This window comes from Scyliorhinus canicula, chromosome 2, assembly GCF_902713615.1.
Source record: "Scyliorhinus canicula chromosome 2, sScyCan1.1, whole genome shotgun sequence".
In the NCBI taxonomy this organism is placed as follows: Eukaryota; Metazoa; Chordata; class Chondrichthyes; order Carcharhiniformes; family Scyliorhinidae; genus Scyliorhinus; species Scyliorhinus canicula.
The window spans coordinates 67,403,113-67,426,059 of NC_052147.1; positions in this window are offsets into that span (position 1 = coordinate 67,403,113).

Genomic DNA, 22,947 nt, shown 5'->3' on the forward strand with positions numbered 1-22,947 from the left:
TGTGCACAGGGACACCACATTGACTAGGTAGTCAAGTCAAGAAATATGATTATTAAACTTGGGAGATTTCTATCAAAAAGTGCAGAAATAGAAGTTAATGAAATGGGTATCTTAAACTGAGAAAGAGAACACAAATTCTGGATGGAACCTGTTACTTGCCTTGCTGTCTATGAAAAAAAGGGTAGAGGAGAGAAAAGTAATGAACGAGAGGGGACAACGCTGGCAACACCACCCAATATCTTTGTGGGTAATAAGTGATCTGTTTGGAACTGTAAATTGCTATCCAAACACTGTGGTGTTCTGATAGCCACTGTATGACAGTGAAAGAGTTTTGCTGCAGTCAATTTGTGTCAGGACCTAAATTTCTTGCGCAAACCTTTTGCAAAACGAGGAGAGGAAATAGAAAATAAAGGAAACAATTCTACAAGGGGGTGCAGGATTGGAGCAATGTGTGTGTACAAATGATTCAAGATAATAGGACAGTTTGAGAAAGTGATAAAGGGCTATGGGATGGGGCAGCACGTTGGCACAGTGGTTAGCACTGCTGTCCCATAGGGCCAGGGATCTGGGTTCGATACCGACCTTGGGTCTCTGTGTGGAGTTTGTACATTCTCACGTGTCTGTGTGGGATTCCTCTGGGTGCCCCGGTTTCCTCCCACAGTCCAAAGATGCGCAGGTTAGGTGGATTGGTAATGCTAAATTGCCCCTTAGTGTTGAAAAGGTTAGGTGGGGTTACTGGGCTACGGGGATAGGGTGGAGGTGTGGGCCTCGGTAGGATGCTCATTTGGAGGGGCGGTGAAGTCTCGATGGGCTGAATGGTCTCCTTCTACACTGCAGTGATTCTATGATCTTTGGCTTTATAAACAGAGGAACATCAAGGAATTTATGGTGAACCTTTATTAAACTCTGGTTGAGCTTCAGTTAGAATATTGTGTCGAATTCTTGGCAGCACATGTTTGGAAAGGTGTGAAAGTTTCAGAAATGGTGCAGGAAAGATTTATGTGAATACTTCCAGGGATGAAGGACTTCGGTTGTGTGGATAGATTGGAGATCTAAGGAGATTTTTCTCCTTAGATGATTGGGAGGTCATAGGCAAGGTGATGGAATGTTTGTCTGAGTGCATCTCTGGCATCCATTGATTTGTCTGCTTGATCTGACTCTCTGTGAGGGTTTCCAGTTTCTCCATGGAGGAAGCCATGCACACAGACACCAGAGGCACCCAACGACTGAATAAGCTTCTCTATCATCTGTGCATGAGTGTGGATGACACCGCTTTAGCTCGCACATTTGCCACATTGTCAGTGGCTCCAGAGGCCCAACAACTGCACCCCTCGAATTTACAATGTTCGAGCTATGATAAACTACACTTTGGACAATTATAAGTTTACACTTGTTTCAGCTTTGCAACATCAGATTCGATGTCACAATGTTCGACACGCCTATTCTTTATATTTTGGGTTGCCCTTGACCGAGCCTGTGGAAGCAAAGAAACCTCCCTCTGATTTTCGAGTAAATATTCGGCCTTTCTGTACAGAGGCATGGATACTGAGACAGAGAGGATGATAGATGAACAGGGAACAGTTGAATGGGAGAGGCAGTGTTTTCTGTCATGGTTTTGGGTGCCTAGTTTATACCAAAACGTACACCAAGAGCATGAGACCACAGTAAAATATGCCAGCACCATGCTAGGCACATCTCCTAGTGTATCTGTGTGGTTTAATCTCCCACAGTAACTTGTTGGCTGACAAATAGCTTCAGACAAGTGGCTTTCCACCACCTGGGACCGCCAAGCAGTACCCAAAAATTTTTGAAGGACTGGACCAATCCTCCATTTTTTAACATTGCACCTACGGATATAATCAAATGGACGCCCTATTGCAAGATTATGTCTCTGGCTTTCACAGTCTATGTTTCCTCTGATGTGCAGATGCCGGCGTTGGACTGGTGTGAGCACAGTAAGAAGTCTTACAACACAAGGTTAAAGTCCAACAGGTTTGTTTCAAACACGAGCTTTCGGAGCGCAGCTCCTTCCACAAGTGACTTTCACATCTGTACTCAAACTGATTCTGAAGTTTGACATTCTGAACTCAGATCATATGTACTAATGTCATCCGTAATTAACAGAGCGACCCCATCACCTTTCCTGGCTTCCCATCCATCCAAAATGGCAAAGACCCTTGAATATTTAGGTGTCAGCCTTGGTCAGTCACATCTCTGAAATGGCTATCGGGTCAAACATATGTATTTATATTTATATAAGCACTCATCATAGATCATACAAACCCTACAGTGCAGAAATAAGCCATTTGGGCCACTGAGTCTGCACTGGCCCTTGGAAAGAACACCCTACTTAAGCCCCTGCCACTACCCTATCCCCGTAACCCAGTAACCCCACCTAGCCATTTTGAACACTTAAGGGGCAAATTAGCATGGCCAATCCACCGAACTAGCACATCTTTGGACTGTGGGAGGAACCTGGAGCACCGGGAGGAAACCCACGCAGGCACGGGGAGAAAGCGCAAGCTCCACACAGATAGTCACCCAAAACTGAAATTGAACCCGGGTCCATGGAACTGTGAGGCAGCAGTGCTAACCACTGTACCACTGTGCCACCTCTCTCCTCATACAGTATACATTTGTTACTTTACCTTACATTATTTATTTGTTAATGTCCTGATGAGTGCAAGATAAAATGATTTGACAAAAAAATGTGTTTTTTCTGCAATACTCAAGTACTGCAGCACCAAATGTTTCTGAACCAATTTACCCTACGCCATTTCATTTGCGACTCGGTTAGTAATTTAGCCTCAAGCTGTTCACGATCCTTAAGCAGAATTATTTCCCAGCCCGATCCATGCATTTGTGTCTACGTGAGCTATGGCAGCTGGATATTCCCCTCCCACTGTAAGTTCCTCTCTGGTCCCGAGCAGATGTCCCAAATCTGGCACTGGGCAAACTTCTGGACTCATAGTCTCAGCTGCAGAGAACTCTGCCAAATACCTTGACTATAGTGTGCCTCACTATTTCAAGGAGAATTAGAGATGGACAATAAATGCTGGCTTTCCAGTGAAGCCCCCATTTCTTGAAGGAATAAAAATGGAATAAAGCAGCTGTCAGCACTGACAAGGCTTCAGCCCCCTCATTTACAATGTGTTCTCACCTTGCTTTCGTTGCTGAGTTCTAAGAACACTGGGAAACCCGTGGATCCAAAGGCAAAGTTGAAAACCAATGTCATTATCACCAGGATTGGTCAATGAAGTATGCAAAGTAGCAACACACTTCTCGGGAAACATTTTATCACATGTAAGCCAATGCACTGTGTGACACCAGTAAGGCAGTGGTTGAAGCTGGCTTGGTGATGTGCTATCTATTCCATTGGTTTCAGCATGCCATGAGATCCTGAATTGCTCTGAGCCACCCTAGCCCACTCCTCAATCACCCCCATCAGCCTTTCCCCTTTCAAGGGCATTTTTCATGTAAACACATGAAATGCAAAACTTGTGCTTTTGGCTCCTCCCTTCTTACTGTCCAAGGGCTTAAATAGTCCTTCCTGGGGAACAGTAATGTACATGTTCTTTATTTAAGTTAGTATATCATATTCACTGCTCACAATGTAGTCCACTGTACATTGTGAATACCAAATGCAGATTTTGCAGAGTACTTCCACTCAGTCTGCAAATGTGATCCCAAGCTTCTGGTGTCTTGCACTTTTAATTCCCCACCAACTTCACAAGCTGACATTCCTGTCCACGACCTACTGCAGTGTTTCAGTAAAGCTGACACCCTGGGCTAGTGCATGGTCAATTGCAGCCCCACTTGACCCGGAGTCACAACACAATCGAATTAACCAATAATTCTTAGAAAAATACCCAAAGTGTTCGGGACCTTGGCTGCCCAATAATTACAGTCACCAGGTTTGTAAATGTAAACACAATTACTTTTTATTAATCACAAGAACTGGAATGAAATATACAGCAAATACAACTGGTCAACTATTACCTAATTCCCCGCTTTAACTTGCCCCCACCCTCTACACACAAACACAGAGGGGATGAAAGGGTCAAAATCATAAGGAAAAGGCAAAAAAGAGTCTTTGTTTCAGGTGGTGTTTTTTAGCACCTTACTCCTTTTCAAATATTGCTTTCAGTTTGAGGTTTTACAGTAAATTCATTTGGTTCTCTGTAGTTTCAGAAATACAGCACTCACAGCCTTTCTGGAGAGAGAGAGAGGGGGGGAGTGAGAACGAGAGAACCGATTTTTGACTTTGTTTTGAAGTCTATAGTAATTCCCCTATAGATTCATTCATTCAGGTTCCCTGCAGCTTCAGGAATAAAGCACTCACAGACTTTATGGAGAGGGAGAGAAAGCAGGTTTTGTCTTTCTGTGTCTAGGATTCAGGTCTCTGAGGACCATCCCACTGGGATATGATCCAATCACCACCTGTTACAAGGCAGAGTACAGAATTTTGGCCAATTCATTGTCCACCACCCAATGAATCAAACTGAGTCCCACCCCATGTCTCTCTGGTGCCAAAAAGTTTGAAGCTCCTGTTCAAACTAGCAGAGACGAGCAGAGTGTACACTTCTGAATTCCTAATTCTCTCTGCTGCTTGACTTAAAGACACATGTCCATTAGTCACCCATGATTCAACAATGATAACAGCAAAATAAAAGGGAAAATAAGGGAATAAACAGGAAGGGCCTTTGCACGTAACACAACCTTGAGGAAAATAACCTTGGCTGGAATCCTCCCTTAGCTTCTGACACCAAACTCGCGGCAGGCGATGGTTTGACGATGCTCTGTCATCTCGAAACCGGTGTCAATGCAATGCACACCGCATACACAATGCGTACTTTAATAACCTTTACATATCATTTGTGGGCCCACCTGTGATTCTTCACCTCCGATCGGCCGAGTTCCCGATGGCGCAGTCCACGCCTGCTCTCACAAATCGTGAACTTGGCATGGTGGCTGCCCGCTTTAAACCTGGTGCCCTGGGCCATATAGGTGAACCCACGGGACACCCTGCTCGGTGCCCTCTGGGCCCAGCCAACCGATCAGCTATATGGGCGTACCAGCACAATCTGCCCCATCTTTACGGCCTCGATCAGTGTGCGTGTGGGGACTGCGTTGTTTTTGCGTGGCGGCAGCTTGTCAGCCCTGCGAGCGTCCATCACGTACCCGGTGAGTTACACATGATTTTTTTATGGGATTCGATAGTGTTCCAGGTGGTGCCAGTGCTAGCCCGGTCCCTCATCTTTTGATTCAGCATTTTACAGCTTTCTGGACTGAATATTGAATTCAACAACTTCAGACAGCATACACTGCCCCCTTTTTGTTTCATTTGCTTTGCATTTTTTGGTCTTTAATCTTGTTTTTCTCTCTTTTATTCCTTTCCGGGTGGCATGTTAATTATTCTGCCATTCATCCCTCCTCTGGGTACATGCTTTGTTTCTTCACTTGTCCGATCAACACCCCCTTTGTCCCTGCCTCAGCGATGCTTTGTTATTTAACGGGTGAGATCTTCAGCTGGTCATGCCGGCGGGATCTTCCAGTTCCATCGATAGCGCACCACTGCTGCAGGTTTCCTTACAGCGTGGGATGGATTTCATCGGAAATCCCGCTGACAGTGTCGGACCACCTTCTGCCACTGGGAAACATGCTGCGGGGAGGCCAGTGAATCCCCCCAATGTCTATCAACTTATCACAGTCTTTCCCTTTCTTGCTCTTTTCCTACTCTTACCAATTCAACCATCATAAAACCTTTTACATTTCTAACATGTCCCAGTTCTGATAGAAAGATCATTGACCTGAAAAATTAATGTTGGGCGCGATCTTGAGCCCTCACTCGGTCATGCGGGTGGAAAACCTGGCGTGAATCGGGAAACTCATCTCACCTCACGAGATTCATGCCCACAAAGAGCTTGAACCCTATTTTAATACATTTGAATGAATTTAAATGTTATCCCCCCATACCCACCGAATGGTTCGCGCCACTAAATATTCATAGTCACATTGGCGAGCTACAACATGCTTGGCCAGACGTAAGGCAGTCGATGGGATCTCTCTGGGGGTACAGAGATAAGTATAAGCCCTGAGGGGGCAGAGGCATAAGCCAGGGCAGTGCCCTGTTACTGACACCTGGCACCCATTGACCTGCCAGATTGACATTGCTGGTTTTGAATTGCCAGGTTGGCACATGACAATGTGCCAACCTGACAGTGCCAGCCTGGTGATGGAGTAATGGCAGTGCCTGCCTGACAGTGCCAACCTGTGATGGGGCAGTGCTGGGGAGGGGCCTAGTGGGATCCCCATGGGGGGGGGTCATTATTGTATTGTGCCGGGGTGGGGGGGGGGGGGAATGAATGCCGGCTGATCTTCCGTGATGTTGGTTGGGGGGTTCAATGTTGGCAGTGGATGTGGTGCGGGGGTAGAACACCATCCAGGATTGTCAGTAAGAGGGTGGCGGGGGGGGGGGGGGGGGGGGGGGGGGGGGGGGCGGGGGGGGGGGGGGGGACGGAATCCCCTGATATCTCTGTGATGCGGTCTGGGAGCCATGAGGCTGCAGTGCTGATCTGTGTGACTTTTAAAGAAGGCCCCCTCGATCTCTTTGGAGCCAGCTCCCGTTCTAACCGACGGATGTCATAAACCATGCCTATTGATTTTCTTCTACATAAGCGGCTCAAGATTTGGCAAGAAAATTGGAGTGTGTGAACCTGACGCTTTGCCAAATTTGGGTCAGATCCTGCCCTTTGATTCTCTCGCCACAGAGGCTGCATAACCTGCTGAGTATTCCCATCACTTCCTGTTTTTATTTAAAATCCGTTTATTGTTTCTGCACGTTTCTCCATTTAATAAACGCAGTTTGTGGGCCAAACAATGGTTAATTGAAGAATTTAGTTTTCAAAGCACATAAAATTCCAAAGATGGCACTAAACATAACTTGCAATGTAAAAAGGGTTTTCAGCTCGACTGCTGGGTTCTCTACATATGACCTAATGTGACTAGTTAAAATATTGAATTCATTCAGAGGCTTGTTGAATTAAAAGAAATCAGAGATACATTAGGGCAGCTTGTTAATTGGATACTGGAATTGCTACTTCTTGAAGATTAAAGAAATGACTGCCCAATTCACATTCAGAAAAGAAAAAAGCGATGATGGTTTCTGACATTTAATTACATTTAATTAAGTAAGCCTTCTTGGGAAATCAGCTAAACTCTGTTAAATGCGCCTTACTCATTTACAGATTAAAACACAGTAATTATGAATTTCTCGTTGCATATTATTTTAATTAAATTTTACAAAATCCTCAGCTCAACATGCCACAAACACCAGTGATTTTATAATACATGTCAATGTCCCATAATGAGCAATACTACTTTGGTATTTCTGTCACCTCAGAGTCAAAAGGTTGCGGCTGGAACTTTCCGGCCATTCACGCTGGTGGGATCTTCAGTGCCATCAATGGCGCACCCCCACCGTGAGTTTCCTGGCGACATTGGCACATTCAATGGGAAACCCTGTTGACACGGCAGGACCAAAAGATTTGGCCCAACCTTCTTCAGCTGTTTCACCAAAGACCTTCCCTCCATCATTTTCATTGATGGTGGCACAATGTTCAGCACCATTTGCAACATCGCTGATACTGAAGCAGTCTGTGTTGATGTACAGCAAAACCTTGAAAACATTCAGGCTTAGGGGAAAAGTGGCAAATAAGAACTGCACCTCACAAGTGCCAGGAGGTGAGCATCTGCAATATGAGGGAATTCAGCTCCCTCTTGACATTCAGTGCCTTTATCATAATGGTGGTTACGCTTGATCAGAAACTGAACTGGACTAGCCATATAAATACCATGGTTAAAAGAGCAGGATAGAGTCTTGGAGTTCAGCAGAGAACTCACCTCTTGACTCTGCAAAGCATGTCCCCAATCTTCAAAGCACAAGTCAGGAACGTGATGCAATGCTCTCCGCTTGCCTGAATCATAGTATCATAGAATCTACAGTGCACTATCGAGTCTGCACCGGCCCTTGGAAAGAGCACCCCACCTAAGCCCATACCTCCACCCTATCCCCGTAACTCAACCTAACCTTTTTTGGACACTAAGGGCAATTTAGCACAGCCAATCCACCTAACCCACACATCTTTGGACTGTGGGAGGAAACCAGAGCACCCAGAGGAAACCCATCCAAACACGGGGAGAACGTGCAGACTCCGCACAGACAGTGACCCAAGCCGGGAATGGAACCTGGGACCCTGGAGCTGTGAAGCAACTGTGCTAACCACTGTGCTACCGTGCTGAATGAGTGAAGATCCAAGAACACTCAAGAAGCTCAACACAATCCAGGATAAAGCAGCCTGTTTGATTGGCACCCCATCAACCACCTTTAACATCTAGACCCTCCACCGTCGATGGGAAGTGGCAGCAGTGTGCGCCATCAATAACAGGCTCATCCAACATGTAGCTCACTGACCGGTTACAGCACGTGAAGCCCCATTCTGTGCTTCCTGTTATCTATCCCACCATTAAGGGGATTATCCTCTGATTTTTCCGCCAACTCCAGTATGATGCCCTAACCAAAGACTTCTTCCCTCCCCTGTCAGCATTCTGGAGTGACTATTCCCTCTGCAACTCCCTGTTCCAATCCTCTATCACCCCCAACAACTCATCCACTTCACAGAGCACATATCCATGAAATTTCAGGCGGTCAATACCTGCCCCTTTACCTCTTCCCTCCTGTCCAAGGCCTAATACTCCTTCCAGGTGAAGCAACAATTTACTTGTACTTTTTTCAATTCAGAATATATATTCGCTGGTCAGAATGTGGTATCCTGCCCTCTTTGGAGACGGGGTGATTAATTTGCTGAGCATCTTCACTCAGTCGACAAATACCCTGATCTCTTGGTTCTTTACTATTTTGATTCACCATCTTACTCATGATCACTGTTCTGTCCTCAGCCTGCTACAATGTTCCAGTGAAGCTGGAGGAAGAGCACCCCTTCCTCTGATTAGGTACTTTCCAACCTTCTGGACTCAACAATGAGTCCAACAACTGTAGACCATCAACTCTGTAGCCAGCGACGCCACAATTTTATTTTAAAAATGGATATCAAGAGCTCCTTGCTTGATACGGGGTGGACAGTGTGGATGTAGCAGGAAGCCGAAAAAAAGGGATACTCGTACATTGTCTCGGAGCAGAAGGCCAGTAAATAGTCAAGCAGCTCACAGAAAACACCTCTACATTTCGTATAACAGTAAATACGCCCGGCCAAAGAAAAGAGTGGCGGTCAAATGATATAAATTCTGCCACAGAGCCCAGAAAACAATGCATGGCAGCTTTTCAGCAGTTGTCTCCTATATGCAAATTTGGCACTTTCAATAATTAGCTAATTTGTGACCAATTAATTGAAAATAATTCATTTCCACAAATTAGGGAACAGCTCCTCATTGAGGATGATGATTTAACCTTGGAAACATAAAAGGCCTGGGCAGTCGAAATCAAATCCACCGTGTCTGATTCAGTTTACACAGAAATATATCCTCAGACTCAGGTTGGCGGACACTGCTGGCCCAACCTACTCCTGTTGAGGGGTTATGGACAGAGAGACCTCAGCAGTCTCATCAACACACAATATGCTCAGATACCCTCAAAGATGTTCCCAAATCGTGCAGGTGCAATCCAAAGATGTGCAGGTTAGCTGGATTGGTCATGAAAAATTGCCCTTTAGTGTCCAAAGATTGTAGGTTAGGTGGGGGTTATGAGGTGACGGGGATAGTGCGAGGGAGTGGGCCTACGTATGGTGCTCTTTCAGAGGATTGCTGCAGGCTCGATGGGCTGAATTCCTCCTTCTGCGCAGTAATAATTCTTCGATTTTAAGATTCTACGTGATCATCAGCTCACAGCACTATGCCAGCGTGCGTGAAAGACTAACTCATGTTTAAAGTGGAATTACTTCGCTAAGATACGCATATCACCAAAGAAGACGATTTTATCCATTCAACATTTATGGGCGTTGTCATAATATACATCTATGTATATAATGGAGTGCAGACAGGCAGTGATTGACACACAGGATGACCAGTAAGCACACAGAACAGAGCAGCCAATCACCAGACAGGACACTACCACTATAAAGCCGGATGGCACCAGTTTTCCCTCTCTCTCTCGGGACCAAGCCTCTGAGACAGTCAGAGCTTGTGAGCTAGCCAGTGGAAACACCATGTGGTAGCTAATAAGTCTGGTCAAGCTAGTGTCAGGTCTCCATTCAAGTCAGCATAGTGTCAATCCACAGTTGAACATGTATTAGAGTTTAGATGTTAAATAAAATCGTGTTGCATCTCATCAAGTGTTGGAAGTCTGTCTCTCACTACACTGCATCAAGTGCAGTCCACATCGACCCAGCCAGCCCAACACATCAGGCGTCTTTGCCTGAGAGTGAGATATGGCATGTGTGTCCAATCATGGACAGGAAAACACCAGGCTGTTAAGATAAAATCAAAATACTGTTGATACTGGATTGGAAACAAAAACAGAAAATGCTGGTGAGACTCAACAGCTTTGGAAGCATATTCAGAAATGCACAGTTGAGATGGTAGACATCTCAGTGTTCCTTCACTTCAATGATGGTGCGAAAGTATCTGTATTGACTGACGAATCCTCCCGTTGGTATTTTCACAACTTTTCTCACTCATGGGACAACCTTACTATTATTTGATATTGTGAAAGGGAAATCATGGTTGACAAACACATTAGAATTCTTTGAGGGCTGAACAAATAGGGTGAATAAAGGGGAACCTGTAGATATATAGGGCGCGATTCTCCACAAATGCGGAGAGTCGTGAAGGCTGCCGTGAAACCGGCCGTGTTTCACGGCAGCCTCCGCGCCCCCTCCCGGGACCCGATTCTGCTCCCCTGTCGGGGCTAGCAGCGGGGCCCCGTGAACCTCAGCATCGCAGGCTTAGCGAACTTCGCTAAGCCCGCGCGCCAAAGTTAACGGCGGCTGACGCGCACGATGACGTCAGCCGCGCATGCGCAGATTGGACGGCTCCAACCCCGCGCGTGCGCGGATGACGTCATCACGCATATGCGGACTGATCCAGCGGGGCGGCAGAGGAACAAAGAGTGCGCGGGGTCCTGACCCGCTGCCCGCGATCGGTGCCCACCGATCGCGAGCCCATGGCACCCTTGGCACGGCCGTGGTGCGGCCGTGCCAATCGGTGCCATGGTTCCCCAGAACGGCACTTTGCGGCCGTTTTCACGAACGGTGAGAGCAGGTGCGTTGGAGTTTGTGAAAACGGCCGTAAAGGCCTGGGAAATCGGCCCAAGGGCTAGGGGAGAATCGCTGTTCGCCGTAAAAAAACGGCGAGCAGCGATTCATGTCGGGGGGGCGGCCGTGGGGGGGGGGGGGGGGGGGAGAATAGCGGGAGGTCGGGAAAAATGTTGGGAAGGCCCTCCAGCTATTCTCCGACCCGTCCTGGGTGGCGGAGAATCGCGCCCCCAGTGTACTTGGATTTCCAAAGGTCAGCCAATAAGGTGAAAACTAAATATTTACTGCAGAAAATAAGAGCATCTGGTGTTGGCATGGTGTTTAAGCAGAGGCAAAAGATTGGTGAGCTAGCGGGAAACAGAGAGTTGGGACAAATGGGTAATTTTCAGGTTGGCAAACTGTAATTAATGGAGTGTTGCAGGGGACAGTGCTGGGTCCTCAATTACCAACGAGTTGTATTCATGACTTGGATGAAGGGACTAACTGTCTTATTGTCACGTTTGCTCCATGAGAACTGTTCTGCAGTGATACAAATAAAGGTATGAAAGCAAACTATAAGGAATCTGCAAAGGGATAAGTGAGAGTGCACAAAATTGGCAGATGAGGTATCATAGAATTGCAGAATCCCTGCAGTGCAGACGGAGGCCATTTGGCCCATCGAGTCTGCACTGACCTTCTGAAAGAGCACTCCATCCAAGCTCAGCACCACCCCCCCCCCCCCCCCCGCACCCAATTTACCCAATAATTCCTTAACAGAGCCTACACATCATTTTGGACACTAAGGGCAATTTAGCATGGCAATTCCACCTAATCTGCACATGTCTGGACTGTGGGAGGAAACTCGACCACCCAGAGGAAACCCACGCAGACATGGGAAGAACATGCAACCTCCACACAGAGAGTGAACCAAGGCCGGAATTGGACCTAGGTGCCTGGTGCTGTGAGGCAGCAGTGCTATCCAAGTATAATGTCGGAAAATGTGTGGTTCTCCACTTTATCAGGGGAATAGCAAAACAGAATATTATATAATGGAGATGGTCTGCAGAATTCTGCAGTACAGAGAAAGCTGGATGTCTTTGCACATAAAGCACAAATCATTAGCCCACTGGTACAGACAGTAATTAGGAAAGCAAATACTCTGTAATCCTCTATTCCAAGGGGCGTGGGGTATTAATGTAGAGAAGTCTTGCTACAACTGTACAGGTCACAGGTGTGACTACACCTGGGATACAATTTTAGTTTCCTTATTTAAAGGATATATTGGAAACAGTTCAGAAAAGTCTAATTATGCTGATTCCCAGATGAAAGGAATTTCCTTGTGAGGAAGGTTTGAGCAGGTTGTGCCTATATTCATTGAAGTGTAGAAGAATGAGAGGTGATTTTATTGAAATATGTAAGGTTCTGGGCTTGGCATTCTGAGAGAATGTTTCCTGTCATTGGGCATATAAAAACTTGACAATGCATTTTGACATTTTTGTCAGGGTGAGGGAGGCAGACCCAGAGTGCATTGTCTGCAACACCCACCCCTGCCATTTCCACATGCTAAACAAAGCGAATTGCCTCCATTTCGAAGCTTTTTGATGGGAACCCAGCCAACTCGATGAAGGAAGGGTTGGTTGCTCATCTAATTGGACATTTAGGGAGGGACGTCCAGCAGGAGAAGGGTCACATCGTGAACTGGAAGTTGGTTATAGCCACCCATTTAAAGACACCCTGTGGGTTGTTGGCAGCTGTACGATAATTTGTAGTAGGATGAAGAAGGAAGATTAATTCCATTAAACTATTGAAGCAGCAGCAGGTAAGATCACGTTTTTCCACTTTTGCCAACACAATCTCTCATTCAAGAGTCCTGCCAGGGTGAAAGAACTTCTGAGCACATCTGGACTGTTTCTTTTCTGAATAAGCAGTGTTCTAAAAAAAGACTCATAGTCTACACTTTGGGCTGGATTCACCATTTTTCAGGCTAAGTGCTGACTCCGGCATGGGAACTGTGGCATTTTATGATGCCAAAGTCAGCGACCGGTGAAGAGCTAGCAGCCACACTGAGTAAAACTCCTGGCTCCCATGATATAAGCAGCTGGAGAATGGCTGGGTCCAAGGCCGCATATGCGCATAGTGCCAACCTGCAGCGGTTGCGCTGTAAAACATGGCCTTGCACAGACCCAACCTGCCAAATAGTGCTCCCCTGGCCACCTCCTGCCCAACCCCTGGCCACCCACCACCAGTCCCCCCAGCCCTCATCACTGCACCCGGCCGACTGTGGCGGTGCTGGACACAGTCCGCATCCGCCACGTCAGGTTCCCGACCGCTGCGACCATATGTCCCCCATGTGGTCGGGAACTCGGCTCATCGGGCGCGGAGCATCGGGTGAGGGCCTTCAGGTTACACGCCAATGCCGCTCCAACAGTGTTCCCGCGCGCAATGCAATGACATTTCGGAGGGGGCGGAGAATAGAAAACCGGCGTCAAACCAGCGCCGTTCTTGACTTGTGTGTTAGAAGGGATTCTCCACCCGATCGCCGATTTCAATATCGTCGTTGGGGAACGGTGAATCCCACCGTTTATCTTTGTTTATCTCTCCGTGGAGGAGAATAATCTAAAGAGCAAGGTGCCTCAATGTTCCCATTCACCTGAAAAGTCCACCCTGTTTCTCTCTGCTCAGATGCTGCCAGCCCTGCTGAATGTTTCCAGTATTTTCTATTTTTATCTGGGATACTGCCACTCTAAGAATGGACTTTTCCATCCGTTTCCGCCAGTGGGATCTTCCTGTCCCTGCCAGTGGTTCCCCAGCGACGGAGTGTGCGAACAATGGGAAACCCCATTGACAGTGGCGGGACTGGACGATCCCAACGCCAGCCAATGGTGCTGCAAAACATGCCGTCGAGAGGTGGGGTGGGGGGTGAGGGGTGGTGGTGTGGAAAGCCCCCCCCAAAAGACAGCAAAGTCAGTAATATGGATGTAATCGCACGTGAGGAGCATTCCAAATTTCTACTGGCCTCCTCAGAACCACCAGAAATTCTGTCCATCAAAATAAAATGAAGACGTGGTGCGTTTAAATATCCTGGAACTGAAATCGAGGCAAGTGAGCAGGTTTCAATCACCCTACTCCCCGCCTGTGCAAAACCTGATCTGATGATCAGTTCCACTGCGTTGAACGGTATTTGTGGCAAAAATTCAAAAAAATTTACATCCTCACAACCAGTGAGTGTAAAGTGGGCCACCTGAGTTTTTCATGATTGAAATATTGATCGTATTCCGCATCAATATTTAATCTTTAGCCACCATCTTGTAACCGAAGTTCGACACAGAACTGAATAATACATGAATTGGTTTCATGCCAGGCACATTTGTTTTTTGCGAGTGAAGAATTTTTTTCCCCCTCCTTGTGAACCACATCAGATGGCGAAAAGATTAAATGCATTTTTTCTCATTGAATATAATCTCACACAAATATTGAATTTAACAGTGTTGAGTTTAGTATGGGGAGAAGAGATAAATGCTTTTGCCCATCAAACCGTTCCCAGTTTGTGCCTGAAATAAGATTTTATGTACAGTTTTAATGATCAGAGTACAGCCAAGCATCCTCATTCTCTGAGCATCACAATCCACCAGAGACATAGCAGTCCAATTTTTGACTCAACTTTTGTTTTTGGTTTGCAAAAGTGCCCAAGGCGCTGGTGCTGGAATGAATTAAAGGGCCCTGTTCTGATTAAAGGAGGTGTCTGACAAACCTCTATTTTGTGGTTGCCAGACACTGCAGTGTAATAACAAATCACATCAAGATGCATCACTGAGATAGTACTGCAACAAATTGACATGTGACTGTTCTGCAGTGCTCTTGCCTTAAGTACAAGACATTGATGTGACACTGCTACTGCGAAACGGAATGTACTGACGGTTTCTTCAAGTTATTGGCTGGGAATGAAAAATCATGGGATTTTTCCAGGCTACCTTCGAAACTTTCTGGGGACACGAAAGCGTTCTTTCCTCATGGCCATCGCCAATATAAACACATGGGAGCCAATGTGAGCCAAGCCCATGCTGTGGGAACATTGTTTGCGGGAGGTTGAAAAATAATCCCATGAGATCACCGCGTTCTTTCTGCAACGATCTGGTCTCCTCACCATTTTAACAGAACAGTTTCTGGTTGCTTGTCAGTTACCCACACAGGAAATTAAAAGGTTAAAGGCACACTCCAATGATAGCAGATCCCAACCCCCCTTCCCCCCCCCCCCCCCCCCCCCCCCCCCCCCTTTGCCCCACAACCACTGCATTTGAAATGTAAGCTGCAGATGCTCCATCCGGTCCCCAACCCCGCTGTAAGATCTACAGTGGAATTGGTACCTGAGAATTTGTAATTTATTGTAAAAGGTAACTCTCAACTAAAGCTCTTTGGATTACAGGGTATTTAACTGGATTTGCCAGGAATGTTTCTAGCACTTTGCCTCACTCCAAAAAGTAGAGTACAGGACTGCAGGTCAGAAACAAATTGGCATTGTGCCAAATTATCAAATGTAATACTTTCACTATTTTGGTTGGATACCTGCATTGCCAATTAATGGCAGCACTCAGTTCTTCTGGGCCAGAATGATCTCAAAGGGAGTAATCAGCAAGTTAGCCAAGAATTTCAATTCATCCTTATGTGACCATTGTGGACAGATACTCATGTCAAAATTTAGAGTCAAATTCATTAGCGTATCCCATAAGAATTGGTGCACACAAGCCAAAATCAGCCTGACCATGTTCTGAGGAAAGGGCAGATGTTTTTTTATTTTTTGAAGAAAATTATCATTTTGAACCATCTTTACTGCACATCAATCACAGCCTGTTGAAGGAAATGCAAAAAGGATAGTTCCTAAACTTTTAATGTGACTAATTTGAATGCAATAAACATACAGCCAAGGGTTCTTGTAGTCGTATCCCTGCCGCTGAGCCAGATGCTCTGGGTTCAGATCCCACTCCAGGACTCGGTGAGCAAGGAAGGTGTGTTCATAACACAGCCAAAAATGTTGAGTGTCGATCTGCAGAGATTCCTAGTTAGCCACGTGATAGAAAGACTGTTGGAACATCTTGTCATCATTATCCAGAGATCAGGACAACGTGTAGAAGTTCATGTTGTCACAGCAGCCCAGACTCCTTGGGGACCAGTTGATTGGCAGATTGGTGTGGTGCAGATTGGTGCCAACAACACGGAGTTCAATTGCTGTTCCGACTGGGATGGAATCGGGAGTTGCCTCCTTGTCCCAGTCGGCGAGGAGATCACGGCACTGTGATCGGACTAGCATTCGGGCAGAAACCAAGAAAAACAATGCATCAATGCTACTGAACATACAGTGTCCTTCGCAGTCAGAAGGTTTTTTTCTCAAAGTGTTTAAACATCAAAGTAGAAAATGCCAGAAATATAACTTTGAGATCTTCTTCCCCTAACATTTTGGGTGTGTATATTTATGCTCACTTAAAACGAGTGTAAATGTAACAGCTCACAGGTTCTGGTATTGTGCCTGAGGCTGTAGCCTATGGGCAGAATTTTCCCTTCTTTCTTCTAAGTGCTGGCTTAGGCAAGAAATGTGCCGTGCAATGTGCCGGCTGCACAGCTGGTTTTTCTCGCCATATTGCACAGCACTTGGAAGAAAAGGAATCTTGATGCATGGCCACAGCATCACGCTGGCGAGACGGGGCTGGAAAAAATCGACAATGCCAGGATTCCGAAGATATTCTGTAAAAAACAAAGAGGACCTCCCCTCCCAACATGCACACAGGCAACCATCCCCCATTAAGCTTCCCAGAAGCCCCCCCCCCCCGCCCCCCCACCCCCAGCACTGCCCCTTGACATTGCCCCTTGCCACTGTCCCCAGGCAATGCCTCCTGCAGTGTCTTTCTGCACAGAATAGAGTTCAATTGGGATCTCACTAAATCAAGCAGAACCCACAAAAATGTGTGAAACCACTTCAATTGAAATTTCCCAGATTGTTTATACTGAAAATCAATGTAACCTTTAACTGTGTGTCTAAATTGCAAAACCTATATTTAAAGCACACAGCACAGCAGAGAGCAGCTGGTTTGTGGAAATGTGTAACACTCTCATCTCCTCTGCATAGGTTAGTTTTACGGCTCCCATGAGCAGGCACAAAAAAGGAATTGAAACGCAGAATGTATTTGTTGCTAAAACCTCTGATGTTACTCATATCACTCACAGCGCTCAGGGAAAGCAACCCGATTTCATGGAACTGTGGAAGCATCTTAATTAGTGTAAAATCTGTTCCATTGTCACCGTCTGTTCTTTTGTAGTTCAGTGTTGCAGAACTTGTTCTATGCAACGGGAACAAATATAAATCTTCTGATGTGTTTTAAGTTGTATTTTTCTACTGACATATTTTGCATATCCTCTATGAATAACAAAAATATGCACCAAATGATTAGGTTTTAGCAGTTTGGCTCCCATGTGTGAATAGTTGCATTTGAGAATGAAAATCAGCAAGAAACCAGACATCTTGCACTCTCCACACAGATCGTTCATTAGGAATGTGAGGCTAGCGATTTGGCTGCCTCTTTGATGTACCACAGTTTATGTAATGATGCACTTTCAGGGACTTTATTAGTGAGTACAAAAAGGGATTTATTTAGTGATTTTCAAGAGCTGCAGAATGTTTGCAGCTAATTCTAAAATACCTCTGCCAAGGAGAACCCCTCCTCCTGGGGGTGATTCCCCAATTTGAGTGGTCAGCCAGACCAGGTAGCTCTTACTCTGCTGTGTTGCCCTTAAAGGGAAAATCACCACAATTAGAAGTAAATTTGTTTTGTTGATATCAATTTATCAGCCAAAAGAAATATTGCAGATTATGTAAAAATGAGCATGTACCTCAGTAGATATCAAATTAGCTGCCATTTTACAACTTAATTGAAGGCAATAGAAGGAAAAATAGTGAGAAGTGTATAATGGACAGCTCATTCAAATCACCTGTTTTACACTATCAGTCACAGCTACAATGACCCCATTTTGACATTTATTCAAAGTACAGCAATAAATCAAATCTGTTTACTTCAATTTACTCACTGAGTAGAATGAAGTGTCATTGTAAAGCTTTAGGTTTCCTGATGATGAAAATATCATGGACTGGATTCTCCATTGGCGAGTTTCTCTGCTTCGCCGGCAATGCACTCACGCTCGCAGATTTCCCGATGCGTGGGGCTGCCCATAATGGGAAACCCCATTGGCCGGCTGCTGGGAGGGAGGATCCCGCTGTAGCCAGGAGCTCACTGAATCAGAAAACGGGTGTGGCGGGGCGAGAATCCCACCCCCTATTTCAATAGCTTGGTTAAATGTGTATATTGACACCAGCTTTGAGCAGAACCAGAATGTGTGCGCATGATGCGCTGGACCCCCCCCCCAAACACCGAACATACCTATCATCCACCCCTTCAAAAAATTGATTCATTCAAGCCTTCATGAGGTGAGCCCAGAAAACCACTTTGGGCTGGATGAAACTCAGCCTCGTGCAGGGCAAGGTTGAGTTGAGCCTCCTCAGTGACTCACTCCAAATCTCCTCCTTCAAGATCGGCTCCAATTCCTCCTTACACTTTGCCTTCAGACACTCAACCAAGCATCTCTTCTCCCCACTATTCATTGGCATGTTGGCTACCTCCGATCCCAAGCAGCATAACATCCTATCAAGCAAGGTTGAAGGCTGCTTCACTGGATAGACAGAGAGGATTTTTTTTTTTTTACTTGGTCATCTGGATGTCCTTTTTTGAGACCATGTCGGCAATCCTGAACATTGGACAGGAATCTTGCCCATTGGTGACGATTTTGGGGGTCTCGGTTGTGCAGGAGCTCCAGATAGGGGCGGGAGCAGATGTACTGGTCTTAGTAACTAAGGTAGACTATTGCAGGGGAAGGCATGAGGTAGGGAGAGGGTTCTTTCCGTTTAATTGTTATTCTGTGTTATTGCATGTTTTGTCTCTAAATTGCTAAAAGTTATAATAAAAATACTTTACAAAACAAATTGCATATTTCCATACTGTGCAATTCTTAAATGTCTTTTAAGAAAAATTATGTATTCATTGTAATGGAAAATATTGCAGCAATGATGGGATGTCACAACAGTGAGGTATCAACTAATGCAAATTACTCCTGATTTCCAACGTTTTGGGCTGGATTCTCCACCGTCGGGCTGCACCCTTTTGCCAGCAGCCTGGGGGGTTCCCGACAGCATGGGGCTGCCCCACAAAGGGAAACCCCTTTGACTAGCTGGCGAAACAGAGAATCCCAACGATGTGCTAAATCTGGCAAGTTAGGATGGAGAATCCCACCCATTGTTTTTGCATAAATTAGCTCACTTGCTGAGCAGATGTTTATCCAGTGAAGAACCATATCAACAGCATATTTGAGCGACATGGACTTTTCAAGAATTATTGCCTTCACTGGTTTAATGTGGTCATTAATAGAAGAAGGCTATTACGGGACCACAGTCCCCAATGGGTCATAAGCACCCTCCACGCAAACTAGCATGCAGGTTTTAAATTACATTTTAATTGGCTGATTGGCATTGGATTTAGGAGCCACTTGAACTACATTATTTTTTGAAAAATAAACTTAGAGTACCCAATTCATTTTTTCCAATTAAGGGGCATTTAGCGTGTTCAATCCACTTACTTTGCGCATCTTTGGGTTGTGGGGGCGAAACCCACACAACCACGGGGAGAATATGCAAACTCCACTCGGACAGTGATCCAGAGCCAGGATTGAACCTGGGACCTCGGTGCCGTGAGACTGCAGTGCTGCCACTGCGCCACTGTGCTGCCCATTGAACTTCATTAATGATTGACTGGTGCACAAATGCTTTGCTATATATTTAATCCTCATTGGAATTTATTTTAAATCCCATGGTTTGGATGCCTAAGCATTATTTCAAGAATGTAAATGCCAAAACCAAGCATCAATTCACATGACTATAATATGTAATAGAGAGTACATGTCCAAACTTGAATTGGTGTTTCCCCCAGGTTATTTAAAAATGCAGAAGATGGTTGTAACTATCCCTCCTGTAAGATGATGGTTTGTGCCACGTTGGTCAACTCTGTGTTTAGCATTGCCTAGCATGTCTCAGGAGCCTGACCTTGGTATGCCAGTATCTGCTACATTTGCTGCAGAGCTTAATGGCTTAGAAATGGCACAATTCCCTGGTCTTTGCTTTCTCAGGGCCCTCTTCTTGGCCAGCTGAATTTTTCATTTCCGGTCACCTCTTCCAATACCTTTCCAGACAGTAATCCCCCAGATGTAACGACCAACAGTGACTGTCTCCCAGTTGACATTGTCAACATTCGCAATCGTAATATTTCGCTTGCAGGTATCCTGGTAATGGAAGCATGGTCACCCAAGAGGTCATGACACATTGGCCATCATCTATCTGACGAACATGACTAAGCCAGTGCAGGGTTCATTGGCTTATTAATAAGTTTATGCTGACGAACTTAACTTCACTGAGTCGGTGCTCTTGTTCCCCTAAGGAACGGTGAGGATATGTCTGAGACAGCAAAGGTGGAAACTGTAAAGCCTAGCACGTGTTGTCCAGGACTTACTCCTGTAGAGAAGTACACATGACATACAGACTTTGTAGACTTACAGTTTGGTGTTCTCAGTCAAATTACTGTTGGTGCCCACATTCTTAATCAGCATGGGCATCATTCCTGAAGCTTTTGTGATGCATATATTGATTGCAGCATCTAGTGACAGATTGCTGGTGATTGTGGAGCCCAGATATGTGAATTTATCAACACCCTCCAGTATCACATTGTCAGTGGTGACAGGTGACCTTATGGCAACATCCTGGACCATGACACTTGTCTTCCTGATGCTAATGTTCAAACCAATTTTTTTTTTTACAGACATGTATCCATTATCTGAGTAGAGCAACTGGCTGTTGAGGACTTGGAGTACATTTGTCTTAGATCTCAGGCGAGCAACATTGAACAACTTTGTCAGTTCTGGTAGTGGATATCCTGTGTATATAACCTGAAGACATATGACAGCAGCAAAGAGAAGAATATGCCAAAGAATCTTGGTGTCAGGACACAACCCTGTCTGACCCCACTGTGGATCATAAAGGGTTCAAATTTTGTCCCATAATAGCTGACCTGACCCACGGAAAGAGGAGGTCACATTGAGCAGCTTTAACAGGCAGCTAATTTTCTCCAGCAGCTTAAACAGACAACCTCTGCTCACATGGTCCAATACCTTGGTGAGATCAATGAAAGCAATATGCAGTGGGCTTCTTTGTGCACAGTATTTCTTTTGCAGCTGCCAGACTGAGAAGATGTAAATTTTCGCTGGTCCAGTTCTGAAATCACACTTGGGATTCAGGGTAAATGTGTTTCTCCAATGTTTGTAAATATTTTTCTCACGATGTTCAGAATGGAAACGACTTGATTGTTGTTACAATCGCTGCGGTCACCCTTGCCCTTGTACGGGGTCACAATCTTTGCATCACACATATTCTTTACTGGATCCTCCCTCCAGCATAGATAGAGAAGTTCATGCAAATTCTGTGGGGGTGCCGGTTTCCTGGTAGGCACATGGGAACACCATCACCTGAAAGTTCCCCTCGAAAACACTCACCGTTCTAACTTGGAAACATATCGCCGTGCCTTCACTGTAGTTGGGTCAAAATCCTGGGGGCACAATTCAACCAAAACATTTCTAAGTGTCATTTTGGATGAGTTTGGCCGGGTGTTCCTCGACAGCTGCATCTGCAAGATCGCAACTAGTATTCAACATCATTTAGCACCGAAAATGAGCCCCCATGTGAGTCTCATCATTACTGGCTGACCTGCCATTGGATTTGCCAGACTGGCACCTCAGCATCTTGCCACTAACAAAGGGGAGCTGCTTTTAATCATTCCCACAGCACTCCCCCAACACTCCCAGACCTGCTGCTTGCTTTGGGGATGCTGACCTGGCCAAGCTTCCCCATGCTGTGGAAGTGAGACGGGACGTTATGTCCCCTCAAGGGGGTTGGAGGCCCAGCCGCAGGATCAGCAATGGCACCTGGGAGGCAGTGTTAGCAGCTGTCAGTTTCGGCAGCATGACCAGAAGGAACGCCGTGTAATTTCAGAAGAAGACCAACCGAGCAAGTTATCACCTCTCTCCTGGCATCAGTTCCATCTGCTACCCCTCAAATTTCCTACCTCCTACACTAACAAATCACTGGCTGACACCTCTCACCCTCCCCACACTGATCTTCATGCTCATTCCTCAGAACGCCCTGTTACCCAAAGGACAACACATTCATGCCCAAGTGTGCTGGCCACACAAGCCACCTGCTGTGGAACCACCTGACCCATCAAAAGTATGGCTCTCAATGCCCTCTCTTTTTGTCCCGGCAGGAGAAGATGGCCCATAATAAATGGGAAAGGGCCAAGACAGATGGGCAGAGTGCAAGAGAGATGGGTCCTAACCCAATATGAGGAATGGACCCAGGAAATCGTTGGTTTGTTCGAGGAGAGAGCAGTGACCGACAAAGTGGTTAGCCTGCACCACAGAGGTGAGGATCCACTGCCCATTCACCCAGATGACCAGTCTCAAGTGAGTATTTCATGTCAGACAAAATTATCCTTCCGTATCACTGACCACATATTCATTGTCTCGCAGGAGCACCATCTGATGAGGCCGCGCCATCTGGATT